The sequence below is a fragment of the Bubalus bubalis genome, chromosome 23, assembly GCF_019923935.1.
Source record: "Bubalus bubalis isolate 160015118507 breed Murrah chromosome 23, NDDB_SH_1, whole genome shotgun sequence".
Lineage (NCBI taxonomy): Eukaryota > Metazoa > Chordata > Mammalia > Artiodactyla > Bovidae > Bubalus > Bubalus bubalis.
In genome coordinates, this window is record NC_059179.1 from 42622901 (window position 1) to 42635179 (window position 12279).

The window sequence follows — 12279 nt, forward strand, 5'->3', positions numbered from 1 at the left end:
GCTGATTGGATGAGGCCCACCCACATTATGGAGCAACAGGCAATCTGCTTTACTCAAAGTTTGCTGATTTAAATATCAATCTCATCCAAAGACACCCTCACATAACTATCCAGAATAATGGATCAGACCAAAGCATGACTGGGCATACATGTGTGCTAAGTTGCTTCAGTCGTGTCTGAATCTTTGCGACCCTATGGACTGTAGGCTCCTCTGTCCATGGGATTCTCCAGGCAAGAATACTGAAGTGGGTAGCCATGCCCTCCTCCAGGGGATCTTTCTGACCCAGGGATCTAACCATGGTCTCCTGTATTGGCTGGCAGGCAGTTTCTTTACCACAAGCGCCACCTGGGAAGCCCTGGCTGGCACTATGGCCCAACCAAGTCAACACATGAAAGTAACTCTCAAATCTACTTCTAAGTATTAGGTTTTAATGATTTGCTTCATTTTTAAATAGCTTTTTAATATCAGGGTGCTTGTTTTTGTGCATAGTTTTGCCCATTTTTGAGCTTCGTATTAATAGATTCATACAGTATGAATTCTTTCACACTTGCATTTCCCCTCAACATTGTATTTTCCAGACTCTGCTGTTGTTATGCTTGTAGTTCAATCATTTTCATTGTCATTTAGCATGAGTGTCTTATTTATTAAGCAGTCTTCTGTTGCTTACATTTGGATTTTTTTACTTTGGGGAGCATGATTGTACAGGTTTGCTTGCAGTTACTCTGTTGGGTGCGTACCTAAGAGTGAAATTGGTAAGCCCTCGGATATGTGTTGGAGAAGGCGATGGCACCTCACTCCAGTCAGTGCTCTTGCCTGGAAAATCCCATGGACGGAGGAGCCTGGTAGGCTGCAGTCCATGGGGTCGCTAGGAGTTGGACACAACTGAGCGACTTCACTTTCACTTTTCACTTTCATGCATTGGAGAAGGAAATGGCAACCCACTCCAGTGTTCTTGCCTAGGAGAATCCCAGGGACGGGGGAGCCTGGTGGGCTGCCGTCTATGGGGTCTCACAGAGTCAGACATGACTGAAGTGACTTAGCAGCAGCAGCAGGGTATGTGTAACTTCAGTTTCCTAGAGAATTCTCAGCTCTGTTCAAAAATGTCTTTATAATTCACCATCCCACCAATAATGTATGAGAATTCCTTTTTGCCAACACTAGTGGGTATGTTGCGATATGTCATTGTGGCTTTAATTTATACTTTAATGATTACAAATGAAGTCCAATACTTTTTCTATTGCCCATTGAGATTACCCTTAGTGAAATGTCTATTCAAGACTTTTGTCCATTTTTTCTAGTAATTGCTTTTCTTATTGATATGTACAACTTCTTTACATATTCTTTTTATAAGCCTATTGCCAGTAAAATATCTGCAAATATCTGCTCCTACTCTTGACTAGCCTCTCCCCTTTCTTAAAGATGCCTTTTGGGGGTGAGAAGAGTTGGGTGATTGGGATTGACATATATACACTATTTATACTATGTATAAAATAGATAACTAATGAGAATCTAGTGTATAGCACAGGGAACTCTACTCAAAGCTCTATGGTAACCTAAATGGGAAGGAAATCTGAAAAAGAGTGGATACATGTACATGTGTAACTGACTCACTTCTCTGTACAGCAGAAACTAACACAACACTGTAAAGCAACTATACTCCACCAAAAATTAATTTTAAAAATATACACAGTACTGTATATAAGACAGATGACCAACAAGGACCTACTGCACAGCACAGGGAAGTCTACTCGGTATTCTGTAATAGCATATATGGGGAAAGAATCTGGAAAAGAATGGATATACGTATATGGATAACTGAACCATTCTGCTGTACATCTAAAACTAATGCAGCATTCTAAACCAAATATACTCCAATACAAAATTAAGTTTAAAATACATCCTTTATTCCAGCTGCACTCCAATTTATGAGCCTTTTCCTGAATGGTCATTGCTTTTCATGGATTGTTTAAGAAAGCATTTCCTGTCCTAGGTAGGAATGATAATCTATATACATACTGCATATATATTTATGATTTCTCATATCATTCTCTAAAAATTTCTTTTCTTTTGAACTTAACTTCCTACCTTTTTTTCTTTAAGTACATTTTCCAACTTATTTTATGACTATCAAGGAGTGCTCATACATGTGTGTGTTTGCGTGTGTGTGTATGCAGGTCATACACCAAAACGTCCAAGATTCTCTTCCCCCGCTAGCCACACCTGTCCCTGCAGTCACCTCCTGGGCTCTGGCGCCCTCTGGTGGATTTTGCCACTCAGTGAAAGCTGGCTCTGCAAAGACCCACCAGCCACCCCAGCTCTCCAGGGCTAAGGTTCCCTACAGACATGGCCCCCTTGGTTTATAAGAATGGTGCTCTTTTCTAACATTGCGCTATATTCAGACTTTATATCAGAGGCTGTGTGCTTTAGAATGATAGTTCCCTTTACAAACCCATTGGCTCTAGGCAGACCAGTTCAGTTCAGTTGCTCAGTCGTGTCGGACTCTTGGCGACCCCATGAATCACAGCACGCCAGGCCTTCCTGTCCATCACCAACTCCCGGAGGTTACTCAAACTCATGTCCATCGAGTCGGTGATGTCATCCAGCCATCTCATCCTCTGTCGTCCCCTTCTCCTCTTGCCCCCAATCCCTCCCAGCATCAGGGTCTTTTCCAATGAGTCAACTCTTCGCATGAGGTGGCCAAAGTATTGGAGTTTCGGCTTTAGCATCAGTCCTTCCAATGAACACCTAGGACTGATCTCCTTGAGGATGGTCTGGTTGGATCTCCTTGCAGGCCAAGGGACTCTCAAGAGTCTTCTCCAACACCACAGTTCAAAAGCATCAATTCTTCGGCGCTCAGCCTTCTTCACAGTCCAACTCTCACATCCATACATGACCACTGGAAAAACCATAGCCCTGACTAGACAGACCTCTCTTGGCAAAGTAATGTCTCTGCTTTTCAATATACTATCTAGGTTGGTCATAACTTTCCTTCCAAGGAGTAAGCATCTTTTAATTTCATGGCTGCAGTCACCATCTGCAGTGATTTTGGAGCTCAGAAAAATAAAGTCTGACACTGTTTCCACTGTTTCCCCATCTATTTCCCATGAAGTGATGGGACCAGATGCCATGATCTTCGTTTTCTGAATGTTGAGCTTTAAGCCAACTTTTTCACTCTCCTCTTTCACTTTCATCAAGAGGCTTTTTAATTCCTCTTCACTTTCTGCCATAAGGGTGGTGTCATCTGCATAGCTGAGGTTATTGATATTTCTCCCGGCAATCTTGATTCCAGCTTGTGCTTCTTCCAGCCCAGCATTTCTCATGATGTACTCTGCATATAAGTTAAATAAGCAGGGTGACAATATACAGCCTTGACGTAATCCTTTTCCTATTTGGAACCAGTCTGTTATTCCATGTCCAGTTCTAACTTTTTCTTCCTGACCTGCATATAGGTTTCTCAAGAGGCAGGTCAGGTGGTCTGGTATTCCCATCTCTTTCAGAATTTTCCACAGTTTATTGTGATCCACACAGTCAAAGGCTTTGGCATAGTCAATAAAGCAGAAATAAATGTTTTTCTGGAACTCTTGCTTTTTCCATGATCCAGCAGATGTTGGCAATTTGGTCTCTGGTTCCTCTGCCTTTTCTAAAACCAGCTTGAACATCTGGAAGTTCATCATTCACGTATTGCTGAAGCCTGGCTTGGAGAATTTTGAGCATTACTTTACTAGCGTGTGAGATAAGTGCAATTGTGAGGTAGTTTGAGCATTCTTTGGCATTACCTTTCTTTGGGATTGGAATGAAAACTGACCTTTTCCAGTCCTGTGGGCACTGCTGAGTTTTCCAAATTTGCTGGTATATTGAGTGCAGCACTTTCACAGCATGATCTTTCAGGATTTGAAATAGCTCAACTGGAATTCCATCACCTCCACTAGCTTTGTTCGTAGTGATGCTTTCTAAGGCTCACTTGACTTCACATTCCAGGATGTCTGGCTCTAGTTGAGTGATCACACCTTTGTGATTATCTGGGTCATGAGACTCTATTTTGTACAGTTCTTTTGTGTATCCTTGCCACCTCTTCTTAATATCTTCTGCTTCTGTTAGGTCCATACCATTTCTGTCCTTTATCGAGCCCATCTTTGCATGAAATGTTCCCTTGGTATCTCTAATTCTCTTGAAGAGATCTCTAGTCTTTCCCATTCTGTTGTTTTCCTCTATTTCTTTGCTGTGGTGGATTGCTTTGTAGTAGTAGATCGCTGAGGAAGGCTTTCTTATCTCTCCTTGCTATTCTTTGGAACTCTGCTTTCAAATGGATATATCTTTCCTTTTCTCCTTTGCTTTTCGCTTCTCTTCTTTTCACAGCTATTTGTAAGGCTTCCTCAGACAGCCATTTTGCTTTTTTGCATTTCTTTTTCTTGGGGATGGTCTTGCTCCCTGTCTCCTGTACAATGTCACAAACCTCCATCCATACTTCATCAGGCACTCTATCAGATCTAGGCCCTTAAATCTATTTCTCACTTCCACTGTATAATCATAAGGGATGTGATTTAGGTCATACCTGAATGGTCTAGTGGTTTTCCCTACTTTCTTCAATTTGAGTCTGAATTTGGCAATAAGGAGTTCATGATCTGAGCCACAGTCAGCTCCCAGTCTTGCTTTTGCTGACTGTATAGAGCTTCTCCATCTTTGGCTGCAAAGAATATAATCAGTCTGATTTCGGTGTTGACCATCTGGTGATGTCCATGTGTAGAGTCTTCTTTTGTGTTGTTGGAAGAGGGTGTTTGCTATGACCAGTGTGTTCTCTTGGCAAAACTCTATTAGTCTTTGCCCTGCTTCATTCCGTATTCCAAGGCCAAATTTGCCTGTTACTCCAGGTGTTTCTTGACTTCCTACTTTTGCATTCCAGTCCCCTATAATGAAAAGGACATCTTTTTTGGGTGTTAGTTCTAAAAGGTCTTGGAGGTCTTCATAGAACCGTTCAACTTCAGCTTCTTCAGCATTACTGGTTGGGGCATAGACTTGGATTAATGTGATATTGAATGGTTTGCCTTAGAAACAGATCATTCTGTCGTTTTTGAGATTGCATCCAAGTACTGCATTTTGGACTCTTTTGTTGACCATGATGGCTACTCCATTTCTTCTGAGGGATTCCTGCCCACAGTAGTAGATATAATGGTCATCTGAGTTAAATTCACCCATTCCAGTCCATTTTAGTTCACTGATTCCTAGAATGTCGACGTTCACTCTTGCCATCTCCTGTTTGACCACTTCCAATTTGCCTTGATTCATGGACCTGACATTCCAGGTCCCTGTGCAATATTGCTCTTTACAGCATCAGACTTTGCTTCTATCACCAGTGACATCCACAACTGGGTGTTGTTTTTGCTTTGGCTCCATCCCTTCATTCTTTCTGGAGTTATTTCTCCACTGATCTCCAGTAGCATATTGGGCACCTACTGACCTGGGGAGTTCATCTTTCAGTATCCTATCATTTTGCCTTTTCATACTGTTCATGGGGTTCTCAAGGCAAGAATACTGAAGTGGTTTGCCATTCCCTTCTCCAGTGGACCGCATTCTATCAGACCTCTCCACCATGACTCTCCTGTCTTGGATGGCCGCACAGGGCATGGCTTAGTTTCATTGAGTTAGACAAGGCTGTGGTTGTGTGATCAGATTGGCTAGTTTTCTGTGATTATGGTTTCAGTGTGTCTGCCCTCTGATGCCCTCTCGCCACACCTACCGTCTTACTTGGGTTTCTCTAACCTTGGACGTGGGGTATCTCTTCATGGCTGCTCCAGCCTCCTAGAAAGGTCTTCTAGGCCAGTGATTCTCCAAAATTTATGTGTATATAAACCCACGGCAAGTGTTACTCGCTCAGTCGTGTCCAGCTCTTTGAGACTCTATGGACTGTAGCCCACTGGGCTCCTCTGTCCATGGGCTTCTCCAGGCAAGAATCCTGGAGCAGGTTGTCATGTCCTTCTCCAGGGGATCTTCCCAACCCAGGGATCGAACCCAGGTCTCCTGCATTGCAGGCAGATTCTTTACCATTTGAGCCACCTGGGAAGTCCATATAAAGTTCCTAGAGATCTTATTAAAATGAAGTTACTGACACATAGAAAACACTTAATAAATATCTGTGAAAGCAAAAAGCTTAGCTAAGATAGCGCTGTAAAGTGAAGCAGGGAGCTCTGGGCCATAGAGTGGCTTGATGTCCTTATGTGGGCTGAGGTGTAAAGGGAGGGGCCACAGGTTGAGTGAAAACAGCCCACAGCTCCTGACAGTGTGCATCTCCAGGGCTCGCTTCTGGTTGCCTGGTTGAATCACTTAGGTGAGGCCACACCACTGTGTATAGGAGGTGGAGGCATCTTCCTGAAAGCATCAGGGGTGAGCCCAGTCCTCTGGCAAGAAACGGGTTCATGGAAGGGCTTTAAGCTAAAAGAATTACTGCCACTCTCCAGCTCTTACTGTCCTGCATCTAGATCTTGGAAAGATCTAACCACTCTTGCCGGTGGCCCTGGTGGTGAGGAAAAGGTGACCTCTACCCCAGGGAGCCAGCTTGGAGCAAAGTCAGGAGCCAGACTGGGAGCCCCATCATGGTGGCCAGAGATAAGCTGAACCTCGTGGTTCCATGTACTTTCCTGATTATGTCTGCTTCCCTGAAGAGCGAGCCAGAGCTCCAACTGCTCCAGTCTGGTCTCGGTCCAGGGTTACACTGGGGCTGCGGGGAGGGGTGGTGGGGCAGGAGTGTGGACTGTGCTTCGGAGGCCAGGACCCTGGGGTCAGCAGTGGTTAGTGAGACCCCTCTCAAGGGGAAGCAGAGATCCAGAGAGGAGCGCTTAGGGGTGGTCCCTGAGATCCACACTCTCCATCCTGGCCAGTCCCTCCCCTGCCCACCTTGGGGAAATCTGGGCTGGATCTGATCTGTCTGTAGATGAAGTGACAGGACCCATCAGGAGGGCAGAAGGGGTGGGCACTCCACACAGAGGAAAGAGCAAAGCCAGAGAGAGCCTGTGAGTTCACGGAACTGTTGGCAGAAAAGGGCGTGTGGGGACAGGACAAGGGGCCAGAAAAGGACGCAGGCAGAAACTAGAAGAGCCTGTCAGGCCATGCAGACAAGTTGGCACTTTCACCCCGAAGAGTGAGACTAGCATTGCAACTTCCTTCGAAGGAGGCAGCATGCTTAACAGCTTAGTTCTTTAAAAACAACTTTATCAGGATAAACTTTTGTTTTTGTTTAGTAGCTGTTATGTCCAACTCTCTTGCAACCCCATGGATGTAACCTGCCAGATTCCTCTGCCTATGGCATTCTCCAGGCGAGAATACTGGAGTAGGTTGCCATTCCCTTCCCCAGGGGATCTTGTGGAGCCAGGGATTGAATCTGTTTCTCCTGCTTGGCAGGCAGATTCTTTACCACTGAGTCATCAGCGGGAAGCCCCAGAGTAAACTTTATCTACTATAAAATTTGCCTGTTTTAGACATGTCATTCACAGATAATAAGTTTAATGAATTGTATGATTGCCTTCACAATTCAGTTTTGGAATGTCTCCCCCAAACGATCTCTCCTGCGGATTTACAGTTAATCCCCTGGAAGCCAGTAGTCTGCTGGTCTACTTTCTGTCTCTACAAATTTGCATTCAAGTGCTTTCTTTTTGAAGTGATCCCTTTTCAGTATTCTGGCCTGGAGAATTCCATGGACTGTATAGTCTGTGGGGTCACAAAGAGTCAGACACCACTGAGCGACTTTCACTTCACTTGACTTCACTTTCTGGCTTTCAGCTGCAGAGTGTGTTGGGGGTTTTGTTGCCCCTCCGTCAACACTGGAGGCACTGCTAAATCCTGGCTCATGAAACTGGAAGTACCAGCCTGGGATAATGTCTGAGCTCACTGTGAGAGTCAGGCTGGGGATGGTCCTATCTTACCCTTACTCCAGCTTAGCAGTTCTGAGACTCCATCAGATTACAGAGGAGGGTGTGAACTGTGGTTTCCTTTATCTTTAAATAAGAACTTCCTCTGTTAGCCTGGTGTGAAGATGGCGCCAGACAAACCAGACATTGATTCTGCTGGTTCCACTGCAACCAGACAAGGCAGGAGGCGGGGGGATGGGCCACCTTCCTGTATTTAGAACGCTCCTTCTTGCCTGTCACTCCTTGTGAAATCTGGACATAGATAAAATAGGAGAAAAGACCCTCCTTGCTGGGCCACACCAAGTCAAGTCCATAGGCTGTGATGTTCCTTTCTCTCCCACGAAGTGGGGGAATGGGAAGAGGATGGGGAAGGGTATGACTAAGCAGGGTCCAGGCTCCATTCCTGTCTTGCGTCCCAGCCTCGCTGACATCTGATTCAGCTCTGTCCCCCATCTGGGTTGCTACATACCCCATCTGAGAGGCCAACAGCCAAAAAGAGCATGTCAGAGGAAAGGAGTTGGCCGTGTCTGGGAGGTACGTCCCAGCTGGCTCACCAGATGCAAGGCTTACAGGGTGCTCATCTGACCTGTGGAGACTTAGAGAAAAAGAGAGACAGAGGAGTCACTCAAGACCATGTGGTCTAACGGCAGATCTGAGTCCCCAGGGCAATGAGAATAGGTTTTAAAAAAGAGAGAGACGATGAATTACTAAGTGCAAATGAGAAAAACATCATTTTCGTCCTCTAACTAAAGCAACGTGCACCCCAGCAGTGGAAACCCAGGGCTGATATGACCAAAGCCCTTAAGTCAGCTCAAGGCTCTGCTTACACCAAGAGTGCCCCATACAGATGAGCCAAGAAGGAAAAGGAAATGATGATATTCTTCATCATTTTGAGAGGGAAACTGTAGCTTCTGGTGAAGGGATTTGTCCCAGGTTCAGGTCTCAGCTCTGCCCCTCCCGTTCTGCGGGTGCTTGACCTGTAACGGGAAAAGGATCTGAAAAAGAGGGGATATATCAATCTATGGATGTGTAACTGATTCACTTTGCTGTGCAGCAGAGAGTAACACAATATCGAAATTCAACTATACTCCAATAAAAAACTTTTTTTTCTAAGTGAGACGTGGCCAAGATATAGCAGGGAAGGAATGATGGGGAAACTGGGAATCAACTTACAAGGAAGCTGAGCCCAGTGCTCTGTGCTGACCTAGAGGGGTGGGATGATGGGGGTGGGAGGGGGGCTCGAGAGGGAGGGGATATATGTCTAAATATTGCCGATTCACGGAGAAGGCAATGGTACCCCACTCCAGTACTCTTGCCTGGAAAATCCCAGGGACGGAGGAGCCTGGAAGGCTGCAGTCCATGGGGTCGCTAAGAATCAGACACGACTGAGCGACTTCACTTTCACTTTTCACTTTCATGCATTGGAGAAGGAAATGGCAACCCACTCCAGTGTTCTTGCCTGGAGAATCCCGGGGACTGGATCCTGGTGGGCTGCTGTCTATGGGGTTGCACAGAGTCGGACACTACTGAAGTGACTTAGCATGCACAGTTGTCGTACAGCAGAAACTAACACTACATTATGAAGCAATTATAATCCAGTTTAAAAAAAAGAACTTTTTTTTTTTTAATTTCAAGGAGGCAGACATGGCCCCAAAAAGATAACAAACAGCTCTCCCCAAGCAGAAAGAAGTTACAAATATGAATGATTTTGCGTTTTGGGGTCTTGACCTCCAGGAAGTCCCATTTATGGATCTGGAAAAGAAGACAGCAGGAAAGGACTCACAGAAGTTGTCTCTAATGTTAACACAGTAAACACGGCTCTCAGCACTGTTGCACCGGGGTCTCTGGGCAGCCCCCTACTCATTCTTCCTCAGGAGGTCCTTTGATGGAGTTTTACAGACAAAGAAGTTGGCTACTTTGGGGGAAAGTTTCAATGATTTTCCCAAGGTCACACTATTTAAAACTAGAAAAACAAAAAACCCACCAATCTCAGTATAATCTGAGGTTAGAGTCCCTCCAGGAAATGATGAGGTGCTGAATGGATACAAATTAGTCTGATAAAGAGATTAAATATGAACAGGAAGCTAATGAAATTCACACAGGAAAATGGTTAGAGGCAAGGGTTTAGCAGCCCCAAAGTCACCACCCCTAAACCACAGATCTGGTCTGAAATAAGGAATGCCACCAAGATTAGCAATAATAATTAACAACCACAGAGCATTCACGGATAGGCAACAGTGTATGAACTATACATGCCTTAAAATATTTAAATACTCTAAATATGCATATTTATTTAAAACAATATTAATGAGAGTTTAGAAGGCATTTGCTTCGAAAACAAAGCATATTAAAAGCTTTAGTAATCTGCTATGATGGGGTGTGTGTGTGTGTGTGTTTATGTGTGTGCTCAGTCATGTCCGACTCTTTGCAACCCCATGGACTGTAGGCCACCAGATTCCTCTGTCCATGGAATTTTCCAGGCAAAAATACTGGAGTGAGTTGCCTTTTCCTAGTCCAGGGAGATCTTCCCAACCCAGGGATTGAACCTGCGCCTCTCGCGTCTCCTGCACTGGCAGGCGGATTCTTTACCACTGTGCCACCTGGGAAGCATAGTCTGCTATGATAGGCCAGATGATAACAGCAAGGTTGTAGCCTTGGCACAGGGCAGATCAAGGGCTGCTGAGTAGATGTATTTCTGTGTTTATGTTTTATGGAGGGAAGGTCTGAACTCAGGAAATGGGCTGGGATTCCAAGTGGTTCTAGGGGCACTCAGGAAGCTCCTTACCCACCAGTAGGAAAGGTCTACAGTCTTTCTATGATGGTACAACTACATATAGCACCCTGGTGGCTCAGACGGAAAAGAGTCTGCCCGCAGTGTGGAAGACCCAGGTTCGATCTCTTGGTGGGGAAGATTCCCATGGAGAAGGAAATGGCAACCCACTCCAATATCCTTGCCTGGAGAATCCCATGGACAGAGGAGCCTGGTGGGCTACAGCCCACAGGGTCAAAGAGTTGGACACAACTGAGTGACTTCATTTCACTGATGGAAGACCAGCCCTGCTGGCAAGTCTCAATTCTCAACCATCTTCCGTTTTTCTGGAAACTTCACCAGGTATCACGAACATCTTGCAGTGGAACTCCCTGTATGTTTCATAAAATGTAGAGTATGACCCCCAACTGTCTCCTCCTGCCTGAAAATGTGACGGTTCTCTATTTGAAAGTACCCCTGCTTGCTTTCCCTGGGCTTGCAAGTGACTGTGTGAAACCCTGGCTTTTCCCACCAATTGAGACGCAGCTTAAGAGATGTTTGTAAGAGCTTGGGTTTCCTCCATATCATGAGAGGATGGTCTTTCTCTGAACTTCCCCAGAAACCCATTGCCCAACTGGGGACTTACCCAGGGAGGAAGCATGTTCTTTTGCAAAGGCTGAACCCAATCAAGCGTGCATAAAAAGATTTTGTGAGTCACGGTGTACAAACATGAAACCATCTTATCTTAAAACCCCAGTTGGCAAAGCATCGCCTAAAGATCCTAGAACTCCCATGGCGGGTAAGAGGGAGGGAGTTGCGGTCTATCTCCTTTAGGATCTAACCCCAGGAAGAGTACATGCTCATGGTCTTTCAGTTGTGTGTGTTGGAACAGAGTCCTGGGAACAGACCTGAATGGCCAAATTGGCAAGAGAATCCCAAATTGGCAAGAGGAGCTCTTACTTGAGTTGTGCAATGCTTTGCCTCTTTTTCATGGAAAAGCCCATCAATTCTATAAGTGGGAAATTAATGGTTAATATTTTTTTAATAGTAGTGTTCAAAGCAAACACCATCCATGGAGTGTCACCACGGCTGCTGGCTTCACCATCCCCTTCTTCTTTGTCCCTCCGACCCTTGCAGTCATAGGCAGGGCTTCAGCTTCTTGTAGCTGCACCTCTGCCACCCGCTAAGGTGCCCTCATGGCAGCCTCCATCACCCCACCATCACCCCATCTCCTCAGTCAGTGGTGGAGACCTCAATAGCAGCTACAGCCAATGCCGTGACTGTGGCCACTTTAGAGGGAGCAGTCAGTGCGTCTTCACCAGCTTCGCTGGCACTGCACCCCAACTGCAGCCACTGTCGGTGGGCACTTGAAGTATCAGGCATGTCCGAAGTGGCGTCCAGAAGTGGACTCATCCCGGCAAGGAGGCCAACTGGCCATGAAGCATGAAGGATAAAGAGGATGGAGGGGGTGCTTTGAGAACGGTGATGTCAAGAGATGGGTCGATGGCAAAGCAGATGAGTGCATTCGTGACCTTGACAGCCCCCAGGAGGCCAATCAAGCCTCAAGAGGAGGGATGAGAGGAGGAGAGGGCAGAAATGCAGGTGAAGAGTCAGGACGTGGCACGGTGGTGC